At 31.2% G+C, this 12440-nt stretch overlaps 1 protein-coding gene and 2 long non-coding RNA genes across 6 annotated transcripts in view; all 3 read right to left on the reverse strand.

The window, feature by feature from the left end:
* The window catches only part of LOC136270767 (uncharacterized), a 50187-nt gene that overhangs the window by 15500 nt on the left and 22247 nt on the right, over positions 1 to 12440 (reverse strand). The gene's annotated exons all lie outside the window — the stretch shown is intronic.
* Positions 1651 to 6605, reverse strand: LOC136270776 (uncharacterized). The gene is made up of 3 exons (XR_010708637.1): positions 6311 to 6605; positions 1783 to 1888; positions 1651 to 1682 (listed from the first exon to the last, which is right to left on the reverse strand). It is a non-coding gene; the product is annotated as an uncharacterized lncRNA (long non-coding RNA).
* LOC136270778 (uncharacterized) lies at positions 6784 to 8710 on the reverse strand. Its single transcript, XR_010708639.1, has 3 exons — positions 8580 to 8710; positions 8388 to 8435; positions 6784 to 7975 (listed from the first exon to the last, which is right to left on the reverse strand). It is a non-coding gene; the product is annotated as an uncharacterized lncRNA (long non-coding RNA).

The raw sequence follows: 12440 nt of genomic DNA on the forward strand, positions 1-12440 counted from the left end.
CTTGAGGCCACAGTATTAGTCAAGTGCTAAAGTTTTAATTATTTGGAATCTGCATTATTTAAGGATGATTGCATATTAATCTAACAGGCTGAAGCATTATAGTTCCCTAGATAAAGATTTTTCAACATGATTTTTCAACATTTTCCCTCTATATTTATTTGCTAAACTTTGATCACCTTTTGGGGCCCAAGTATTAAATTGAGGTCACGGCTTTTATAATTTCGAATCTACACTATTTGAGGATGCTTACGTAGTTATCTGACAAATTGATGCATTGTAGTTCTCAAGACGATTTTTAAACATTTTCCATATATACTTCTTCATTTAACTTTAAACTCATTTTGGGTCCCCAGTATTAGTCCAGGGGTCACTTTTTTAAAACTGTCGAACCTTCATTATCCAAGGTTGTATGCATGATAGTAATCTCACAAATTGAAGCATTGTAGTTCTCGAGAAGACGATTTTTTTAACATGTAGCCTTTATATTTCTATAATAAACTTTGACCCCCTCTTGGGGCCCCAGTATTGGTCCAGGGGTCACGATTTTACCAATTAGGAATCTACATAAGCCAAGGATGCATACATAGAAATTCCACAAACTATAACATTTTAGTTCTTAAGAAGAAAATTTTTGAACGTTTCCTTTATATGATTTAAAATGTTTAAACTTTGAACCCCTCTTGGTGCCCCATCGATTGTCCGGGAGTTACGATTTTTACATTTTAGAATCTATATTATTTAAGGATGTACATGTATGAATAGTAATATCCCAAACAGTTGCATTATAGTTCATGAGAAGAAGATTTCAAAACATTTTCCTATATATGTTAAAATCTAAACCCCTCCTGGGGCCCTACGTTTTGTTCGGGGGTCTCGATTTTTACAATTTAGAATCTTCACTATATATACCACCTTTTGTGTAAATATTGGCATTTTTGGTGCAGTAGTTCTTGAGAAGAATTTTTTAAAAATTGTTCATATGTAGTTCTATGTTGAACTTTGAACCCCGCCTTGGGCTGCAGTTTTGGTCCGAGGGTCACGAATTCTACAATTTAGAATCTTCATTATACAGATCAAAGGCCGGAACGCCCACAAAGGCCTCGAACTGACATTTTCTTTAAAATAGGTATCATTAATTTAAATTTCTGTACCAATAGTCGTATATCAAATAATATCAGACTTAAAATATTTTGTGTAACTATATTCGTACATATTATAGTATTTATTGCCAAGCAAACAACATATAAATACACATAAAACAAAAACAAAAGGCGAATAAAGCATTCGAATGTTTTTAAAAAATGGGATGCTGTGTCTTTTTCAACATTTTAACAGATCCCAGGATACCAATATGTTCATTTGGCCGTGTCAAGGGTAAGAGTAAGAAATTTTGAAAAATATTTCGTCTTTCTAACAAATGCATTCGAATTTTCACAAAATATATATTTTTGAAAAAAAAACGTACTTTTCATAACAACAACATATACCCCTCATTAATCGTGTTCTATGCTAATGAAGTATATACATCATTGTTTACTTTTTGGTCAGCATGCTCGAGTTCTTGGTAAGTAGAAAATCCCTTTTCTTGAATATAAATACTGTTCACAATAGTGTTCGGTTGTTCGACAGATTCGTCTACCATTTCTTCTCGATTGCGACACCTTGCAAGTACCTGTCTGGATCTGAAAGTTTAGTAAACTGACGTGACGTATTTTCAAATGTTACAAGAAAATACGATCACGATCGAGTGAAAAATAATTCGAGTACTAGTACGTAACGTACATGAAAAACAGGTTGAGAAGAGCACTGACTGAAAACAATACGACAGCGGTGATGATGGAATAAAAAGGAACTTGAACTGTAGTTTGCAAAACAGGTGGACCATAAGCTGCAAAAGCGTATCATATACATTAACAAGTTTCTCTAATTTATACAGTTACATTATTATTAAAGAGAGAGAGAGAGAGAGAGAGGGGGGCAATATTTCCTTTTTTTTTACCTATACTCATTTCTTTTTGTTTATTTGTTTGTTAATTTGTGTTATTTTGTTTTTTTTTATACTTTTTTAGATGTAAATTGTTTTGATTAAATCCTTGCTGAGCCACAAGGAACTAGGACCCAGTAGCAATTGTCCATTTTTCATTTTGTTTTATTCAATGTCATGTTAAGTTGTTTATTACTTTGTATATACTTTTTAAGATAAAAAAAGAAGGGAAATATCACATTACATGGATTTCGTCATATTGATTTCCAATTTTTTTGGTCAAAATAATTTTGTCTTTTGTAATTTCAGCTGTCACTAACAAGCATGTACACGATCACTTTTATCTGATGTGTTTAGATTATATTCCTTTCTCATATTCAAACGTAGTTTTGAGAAATCCCAACACCAATGATTATCTGTCCTTTTTAATTCAAATTTGACATCGTCTGTATAAACACTTTAAGAATTTCTAAAGATCAAAATTTAATTAACGCTATCATGTAACATTTCTGATTTGATTTTAACTGAACTAAATTAGAACAAAATTAGAAAAAAAATACTACGCATGCACAAAGGGTACTGAATAAGTTTACGTAAATTAAACATAAAAAAAAAATGTACGTACATTCAACACAAAGGTCTTCTTGAAAGCCGGAAGCACATCCGCGAGGACACTGACCCGTCACGTGGTTACATTGTTCTCCGTACAGGTAGACACAATGTCCACATGTCCTCGAGCAATTAGGACCATACGTGTTGTTAGTGCAAACTGACAATACATGAAAAAAAGGAATTTCAATTTTTTTTACTAACTTTAAACAAGTCCGAGCTTTACCGGACACCGGATATCTCATAGAATCATTTCTGGAATCGTTGACAAAAGTTTGAAAGTAGATGAACGTTAAGGAGACTGGAATGAAAAATCTTTACAGTTTTTATCAATCAAAATGACAATATTGCATCGTATCATATAGCTTAAAGTGAGTAGATTTTAAATAAATATGGGCTAGTCAGAATTTCATATAACTTCCTGCAATCAACATTTTTTTTAAATTTGATTATGACCTTTATTTTAATAATTTTTTCTCTTAATTTTGGAATTTTTGTCAAGCAAAATATACCTGTAAAATTTAGATTAGGAAAAAAACAAGTTCAACAAACATGTTCAGTGAGAAAAAAATATATGCATAAGGATTCCGATTTGCGTATTCAGCAGAGCAGGTATTTGTGAGCGATCTTTAAAACTCCCTATACATCTGACAACAATTGTCATGAGTGGTCGCAAGCACCAACTCTACTAAACACGCATCAGAGTCATAGGAAATGGCTACATACAGGCAGACATATCATCCGTCCCAATCGTTTAAATATACATGTAAGCATATATTTCTTTTTGGCTTTTGAATCGGACTAGTTAGTTTACAAAAAATTAGCATAATTTTAAAATTTGGTAAGAACATAATGAAATCTATTTGAATTGTATCTACAACTGTCATGTCTACGTTCATTCTACATAAGCCTGAGTGTACTATTTTTTCGTTACCAGTTTTGCATTGTCTCCCTTTATACCCGTCTTCACATCCATTTGGACAAGTACCATTTTTGTAGTCACATTGTTCTTGTTCCCCTCTCTCCTGGTTCTAGAAACCTTCAGGTGGCAATTCTAAACAAACTTTTTTAAGAATGGCATAAAAAAATTGTAATTATTTAACGTTAAAAGAAACTATTTCGTTAATGAAATTATATAGTCATTTAAAGACATAAATGGAACAAAAGGAAACAAAAGACTGCAGATATCAGATAATTCTTTGGTTTATGATTGGTAATTTACATGGAATGAATTATCATATATCATATATCTTGGCCTGCTCAACCATTAATAACAGTATAAAATTAGAATAAATAAATACAATTCATTTCTATTTTTAAATTTCTAAAGTAAGGTAAAAAACATGTTTAGAAATTGAACTAATTAATCAATAAACTATTAAAGTTTTAAGCTGTGGGTTAGAGAAAAGCAATGAACAAAATTTCAAGAAGAATGCTCTTTTATAATGCTGGTTCTCCGAATGTTTTTCCATCCCTACTTTCATTCACATGACATAATCATTGGCCCACAGATTTTCAAGTGTGTCAATGTCAAATTAACACTAGGTTATTGTCAAGTTTGTGAAGTTTTCAATCTATTTCTGTTTAATATATTTAGTGATTAATTTAGCGGTATGTGTTTAACAAAACATCACAGGGGTACCCTACTTTCGCTTTCGCACTGCCGATTCATTTATAAATAAGTTACAACTGAAGTATAATGACTGCTCTTATTATTAAACCATTTACGATACATAGAACAAAATATTAACATACCTTTGTAAAAAGGTTTCCAGTTACGCTGTCATTGCAACATTCACAGTCCCAGCAGTCACTTATCATGCTTAAAATGTCAGCGCATCGTAACTTAAACGTATCGATATATAGGTCATCATTGGTTGTACTGCATCACACTCGGATTTATGTTTTCCTGACTTAGAATTTATGAAAGGATAACTTACAGTCTCGCTGAATAGCTAAATTATCATTTATATTTACACAGATTAAATAAAACAATATGTTTTATTTTTTTCGATTTATTTTAAAGCGCATGAAAAATAATAACTACTCCCTCGGACGCTTGGCAGCAATGGCCGAAATTAACATTGTAAAGTCCCGTAGACTTTGAAAATCGGCTCATACATAACTAAAGGAATATTTATGCGGTCAGTTACTTGTTATTTTGTTTGGAAATTTTTTGTTAGCGTCGAATTCTATTCATTTTACTAAAAAATGCTCTGACATTTAATAAAATCTGTCAAAATATCCCGGAATCGAGAACCTGGGACAGACTATGGATTATTTTTTCATGAGAATACTTAGAAAAGAGTTTTGCAAATCACAAACAGTTTAAAGTAATGTAAAACACGGGTGCCATTTTGAAACAATTAAATTGTCAGAGAGTTCCGAATGAAATCTGATGAACGTTTCACACGGTTCTCGCACGCTTTGCTCGAAACGATTTACAGGCTTTGCATGAAACTCTGCAGGCTTTGCCTGAAACGCTAAATGGTTTACACGAAATGCTTCACGATTAACACGAAACGCTAAACGGTTTACACAATACGTTTCTCGCGCGTAAGTCGTACGTTTTTTTTTTTGAGAAGTTGTACGTTTCAGGGTCTGTAAATTTTCTCAGCACGCAACAATTGTAAACTTGCACACAGTCTCCAAAAAATTTGAAATATTCAAAGAAAGAAGATATCTTATGTTTTGTGTTTTGTAGGCGGGTTAATTTTTTTTTTAAAATGCAATTCCTGACATGAATCATGAATACCGACTGTTTATAACAATGCTTGCTACCCTTTGAAAATTTAACTCGCCATTAAACAACTCATTTTATAAAGAATATTTGAAACGATTACATAAACTGTGTTCGACAAATAGTTTTCCTTAAACATTTTCTTCCTTTCTTTTTCAAAACACGTTTTATATACAGGCTTTTAATCACAACACGTTTTTATAACAAAAGCAGAACTGAAAGTTTAGGCATTATAATCGTTTGTCACCATATCACATATATTTTCAACTCGCAGCAATAACGGAAGACCTACTCGTGGTTTTGTCACGAGCTCTGCTCTAGTTTACCTATACTCATTTGTTTTTATTTGTTATCTTGTGTTGTTGTTTTTTTCACATTTTAAGATTTAAATTGTACTGACTAATTCCTGGCTGAGCCACAAGGAACTAGGACCCAATATCAAACGTCCATTCTTCCTTTTGTTTTATTCAATATCGTGTTAAGTTGTTTATTACTATGTATACACTTTTTAAGATAAAAAAAAGAAGAATAAGGGAAATATCACACTATATGGATTTTGTCATATTGATTCATATTTTTGGGGTCTTTTTTAATCGAAATAATTTAGTCTTAGGTAATTTCAGCTGTCACTAACACGCATGTAAACGGCCACTTTTATATGATATGTTTAGATTATATTTTTTTTATATTCAAACATAGTTTTGAGAAATCCCAACACCCATGATTATTTTTCCTTTTTAATTCAAATTTGATATCGTATATTTTAATACTCTACGAATTTCTAGTGATCAAAATTTAATTAACGCTATCATGTAACATTTCTGATTTGATTTCAACTGAACTAAATTAGAACAAAATTAGAAAATGTATATACTTCAAACACAATCAGATAATTGTACAATTTAAAAAAAAAAATATTTAGAATGGAATATTGTTATAACATTTTACATTACATGTATGCTGTTAAATAATCATACCATCATTCATTGGCCGTACAAGTGTCTTGTCCTTGAATTTATTTCTTGCTTAAAAAAAATACCAAACCCAAATATATTTACATATAACGGTTTTCATACATTTATTCAAATGGTTTTGAGAAAAAATGCTACGCATGATAAAAGGGTACTGAATAAGTTAACATCAATCGAATAATATGCAATGTGAGAAATACTAACAGTAACACCGATAATTTTCTCTCCGGTTTAATCGAATTTGCTATTATCTATTTTAAATACTTTAGGAATATGGAGCAAACAAATTTTTAGTAACGCAATGATGTTACATTTCTGACTTGATTTCATATTAACTAAATTAAAACAAATTGAGTAAATGGCTCAACTTTTAACGCAATCAGATAATATTGAAAAAAAATTGATTCAGAGTTGGAATATTGTAAAAACATTTTATATTACATGAATGCTGTTAAATAATCATACCATTATACGTCGACCATTCAAGTGTCGTGTTCCTGAACTCACCGCTTGCTGAATAAAATAAATGACAAATGCTTATATATATTCAGAGGAAGGTATTCATAGTTTATCTCATGGTTTGAAGAAAAAAATGCTATGCATGCACAAAGGGTACTGACTAAGTTAACACAATTTAATTCCCGGAATGAATCATGAATACCAACTGTTTATAACAATGCTTGCTACCCTTTGGAAATTTAACTCGCAATTAAACAACTCATTTTATAAAGAATGTTTGAAACGATTACATAAACTGTGTTCGACAAATAGTTTTCCTTAAACATTTTCTTCCTTTCTTTTTCAAAACACGTTTTATATACAGGCTTTTAATCACAACACGTTTTTATAACAAAAGCAGAACTGAAAGTTTAGGCATTATAATCGTTTGTCACCATATCACATATATTTTCAACTCGCAGCAATAACGGAAGACCTACTCGTGGTTTTGTCACGAGCTCTGCTCTAGTTTACCTATACTCATTTGTTTTTATTTGTTATCTTGTGTTGTTGTTTTTTTCACATTTTAAGATTTAAATTGTACTGACTAATTCCTGGCTGAGCCACAAGGAACTAGGACCCAATATCAAACGTCCATTCTTCCTTTTGTTTTATTCAATATCGTGTTAAGTTGTTTATTACTATGTATACACTTTTTAAGATAAAAAAAAGAAGAATAAGGGAAATATCACACTATATGGATTTTGTCATATTGATTCATATTTTTGGGGTCTTTTTTAATCGAAATAATTTAGTCTTAGGTAATTTCAGCTGTCACTAACACGCATGTAAACGGCCACTTTTATATGATATGTTTAGATTATATTTTTTTTATATTCAAACATAGTTTTGAGAAATCCCAACACCCATGATTATTTTTCCTTTTTAATTCAAATTTGATATCGTATATTTTAATACTCTACGAATTTCTAGTGATCAAAATTTAATTAACGCTATCATGTAACATTTCTGATTTGATTTCAACTGAACTAAATTAGAACAAAATTAGAAAATGTATATACTTCAAACACAATCAGATAATTGTACAATTTAAAAAAAAAAATATTTAGAATGGAATATTGTTATAACATTTTACATTACATGTATGCTGTTAAATAATCATACCATCATTCATTGGCCGTACAAGTGTCTTGTCCTTGAATTTATTTCTTGCTTAAAAAAAATACCAAACCCAAATATATTTACATATAACGGTTTTCATACATTTATTCAAATGGTTTTGAGAAAAAATGCTACGCATGATAAAAGGGTACTGAATAAGTTAACATCAATCGAATAATATGCAATGTGAGAAATACTAACAGTAACACCGATAATTTTCTCTCCGGTTTAATCGAATTTGCTATTATCTATTTTAAATACTTTAGGAATATGGAGCAAACAAATTTTTAGTAACGCAATGATGTTACATTTCTGACTTGATTTCATATGAACTAAATTAAAACAAATTGAGTAAATGGCTCAACTTTTAACGCAATTAGATAATATTGAAAAAAAAATTGATTCAGAGTTGGAATATTGTTAAAACATTTTATATTACATGAATGCTGTTAAATAATCATACCATTATACGTCGACCATGCAAGTGTCGTGTTCCTGAACTCACCGCTTGCTGAGTAAAAATAATGACAAACGCTTATAAATATTTAGAGGTAGATATTCATATTTTATCTCATGGTTTGAAGAAAAAAATGCTACGCATGCACAAAGGGCACTGAATAAGTTAACATTAATTAAACATATGAAATGTACGTACATTCAATACAAAGGTCGCCTTGAAAGCCGGAAACACATCCGCGAGGACACTGACCGGTCACGTGGTTACATTGTTCTCCATACAGGTGAAGACAATGTCCACATGTCATAGAGCAATTACGTCCATACTTCTTGTTGTTGCAAACTGACATTACATGAAAAAAAGGAATATCAAATTTTGTTAATCACTTTTAAATTAAACAAGTCTGAGCTTTACCGGGCACCGGATATCTCAGAATCATTTCTGGAATCGTTGACAAAAATTTGAAATATGAAGGATAAAAGTAACAAATCTCGGAGTTTTGTCCATTTCTGACTAATGAAATATATCTAGAATGCCTACAATCTCTCCAAAAACGGCACTAAATAAGCTATTTTCCTTTTCTTCAACATGATGTCAAATCGAATATAGGTACCGGGATTACTTTTTCCATGATTGAATATAGAATATCAAAGTATTGTTTTCTACATAATTCCTTTAAAGCTGTAAAGTACGGGAAAACGATTCTTCAAATCAATTATGACTTTAATAGTGGTTCTAGCACCAAAAAGACACTTTGGAATCATTTACTAGATCTTGACCATAAGGAGACAGGAATGAAAAATATTTCAGTTTTTATCAATCAAAATTTAGTAAGAATTTCATAAAACTTCCTGCAATTACCTTTTTTTTTTTTTTTTAAATTTTACGATGACTTCTATTTTAATGATTTTTCCTCTTAATTTTGGAAATTTTGTCAAACAAAATATGCCTGTAAATTTTAGATTAGCAAAAAAATTCAACAAACAAGTTCAGTGAACAAAAGCAGAGCAGAGCAGGTGTGTACGGGCGATCTTCAAAACTCCCTATACCTGTGACAAAAACTTTTGTGAGTGCTTGCAAGCACCCACTCTACTAAACAAGCATCAGAGTCATGGAAAATTGCTACATACAGGCAGAAATATTATCTGTCCAAATCGTTCAAATATACATGTAAGCATGTATTTTCATTAGGCTTTTGAATCGGATTACTTAGTTTAAAAAAAGATTAGCTTAATATGAAATTCAGTAAGAACATAATGAAATATATTTAAGAAATAAAGTACAAGTTATCGTGAATGTTGCAGAATAACCTCCGAGGTTGAGAAATGTTGTTTTAAAATATAAAAGCCGAGGCGTTAGCCGAGACTTTTATATTTTAACAACATTTCGAGACCGAAGAGGTTATCCTGCAACATTCACGAAAACAAGAACTTTATTTCTATTCTACTAACAACCCAGTATATCTACATATCGTTTCTCCTATTGAGAGACGATCTAGGTCATTTTGACGTTTGTTCCGTGTAACCTCAGTGGTTATGTTAGTAATATTTACATGTGTATCGATCATAGGAATCACATGCAGACGACAGCATTTTTTCTTTGGATTTTTAATACTCTTTACTTATTTATAAAATATCTTTGAATCATGTTCCTAATATTTTAAGGGCAATTTAATACGATTATTACTACTACACGTTTTATATTTTATATAAAAACACGCAGTGAAAATGTGCTAGGGAGGTGCTAGGGAAAGCCGCATTGATCTCTTTACAATAAACATTTGAGGCAATACACATCGTTTTGACTGAAACTAACACGTGAAATTGACATTGTTTTAAAACTTTTTACGGTTTGAAGTTGTATTTTATGGTCAGTGCGAGACAAATAGGTATTTCTGATCTGATAATTGACTGATGACGTTCGTGGTATATTGGAGAATAACGTCCGCGGCATCTCTTTGATCTCGGCAATAACTGTAGTAGAATTGGATTGTATCAACAAACGTCATGTGTATGTTCATTCTACGTAAGCCTGAATGTACTATTTCATTGTTACCAGTTTTGCATTGTCTCCCTTTATACCCGTCTTCACATCCATTTGGACAAGTACCATTTTTGTAGTCGCATTTTTCATTTTCGTAGCAAGCGCCACAGACTTTGAAGTGAAGTTTGGATAAACAAAGATAAATATATTGAGCAATAAAAAATATATATGCAGATGTTAACTTGCCAACGCCGCAAATACAGCCAAGAGACTTAACTTTTATCAGTAAAATTTAACATTATACAATATCAGCCGTACCTTTGTTACAAATAGATCCTGTATATCCTGGAACACAGCTAATACAAGTTCCATCCACAATGTCACAGTCTCCACCCTTACAGTTTTTTGGACAAGGAGTTGAGCACTTCTCTCCGTAATATCCTAAGGTCAGACAACCTATAAAAAATGAAACAAAGAACTCACCATATCAAACCGACTTAATGGTTATGGTTATATTTGTCGACTCCTCTAACTAAAAATTGACGGTCCCGAAACATAAATGCTCTTAATACAACAATCAATATGTTACTTTTATTATATGTTATTATATTATACTATATAACTAGACTTTGACCCGTGCGTGCATGGTTTGACATTGCATATATATTTAGGACATTTACGAAATAGATACATCGACATACCGTATATTTTTGTCATTTACATGACCACACTTTAAGCCTACAATATTGCTATTTATTTCACTACACTCTGCTTAGAATAATCTTACTGTGTCTCGGGATAAGCCTTCACCAGTGCCTCCCATATACGAGTTATGTAATATAAAAATTACAGAATCGCTGCTTCAAAACAATTTTGGAGGAAATTAATAAATCTGCATTGAAAGTAACAGTCAAACTATTCATAACAAACTATTTTGAAACTGTAAATACCTTTCATCCAAAAATTTAATCCATATTAATGAAGAATTCAACACTTTTCCACCAACTTTAAACTTTTATTTGCACACTATGCTAACGTTTGGAACTCTCGGGATTTTTTATATTAAGTGCACTGAGTTAGAGTTATCTCCCGTATTTTCTTTGATGAACAGAACATATAGCAAATTTTCACTGAAAATTTACACGTATTTGTATTATCGTTTCTGAGTTTATGCATGCAAATGTGATATTGTGGAAACATAAACTAAAAGGCCCCCATGATTTAGCGTGAATGTAATGCGCATGCGCAAGATTGTATAAATCCAAATAATTCAAATGATATCCGGATATTTAAAAGGAATTTCCTTTGATTATCAATTAGTAAAACTTGACTGAGAAAAAATATTTGTAATTTTCAAGTTCCAATGATGTTTAAAATATATAAAAGGAACGACAGTACTCTTCCGATTTATCGGTATTAAAGCCCAAAAATTCGAGTCTATTTTTTTTAATATAGTAGTATAGATAAGATGATAACGTTAATATTTCTCTTTTTTAATGAGACTGAAGAAGCCTACAAACTACGTGGTGTCATATCTACTTTAGAATTCTAGACCTGTACGATTTTTAGCCGTTAACTCTTATTAAGGAAAGAAAACTCCTAAGTTTAACCTTTGAAAATTGAATGGCCTCCTACATCTTTATACAGAGCAGTTCTTTTCATTGAAGGAAGTACCACAACCACCCAGCCCTCTTTTTGTTAACCACGATGATTTTACCAGGTTCTATCTATTCAGAGTCACATATACCCATGAAAGTGCTGATAATTGTTGTAGTTTTTATCATATAAGTACATATAACATAAACGTAATGTATAGTTTCAAAATCGATGTTTAAAAGTAATAATAAACATATCGGGAAGTAAATTCTTGACAGCTGTCTACGTGATGTGGTTCAGGTCTGTTAAAAAGTAGAGGAAGAAGTTATGAATTATTCTTAATTTTTGTTTTATTAAAAACGATAATTATACAAATCATTCTCTTATATTCATTACCAATTTTGACTAAAGTTAACGTTTTGATTAGCTATTGAATGAGAAAAAAACTATATGGTACACTTTTTAAAAATGCAAAATCTG

This window comes from Magallana gigas, chromosome 1, assembly GCF_963853765.1.
Source record: "Magallana gigas chromosome 1, xbMagGiga1.1, whole genome shotgun sequence".
NCBI classification, from domain to species: Eukaryota; Metazoa; Mollusca; class Bivalvia; order Ostreida; family Ostreidae; genus Magallana; species Magallana gigas.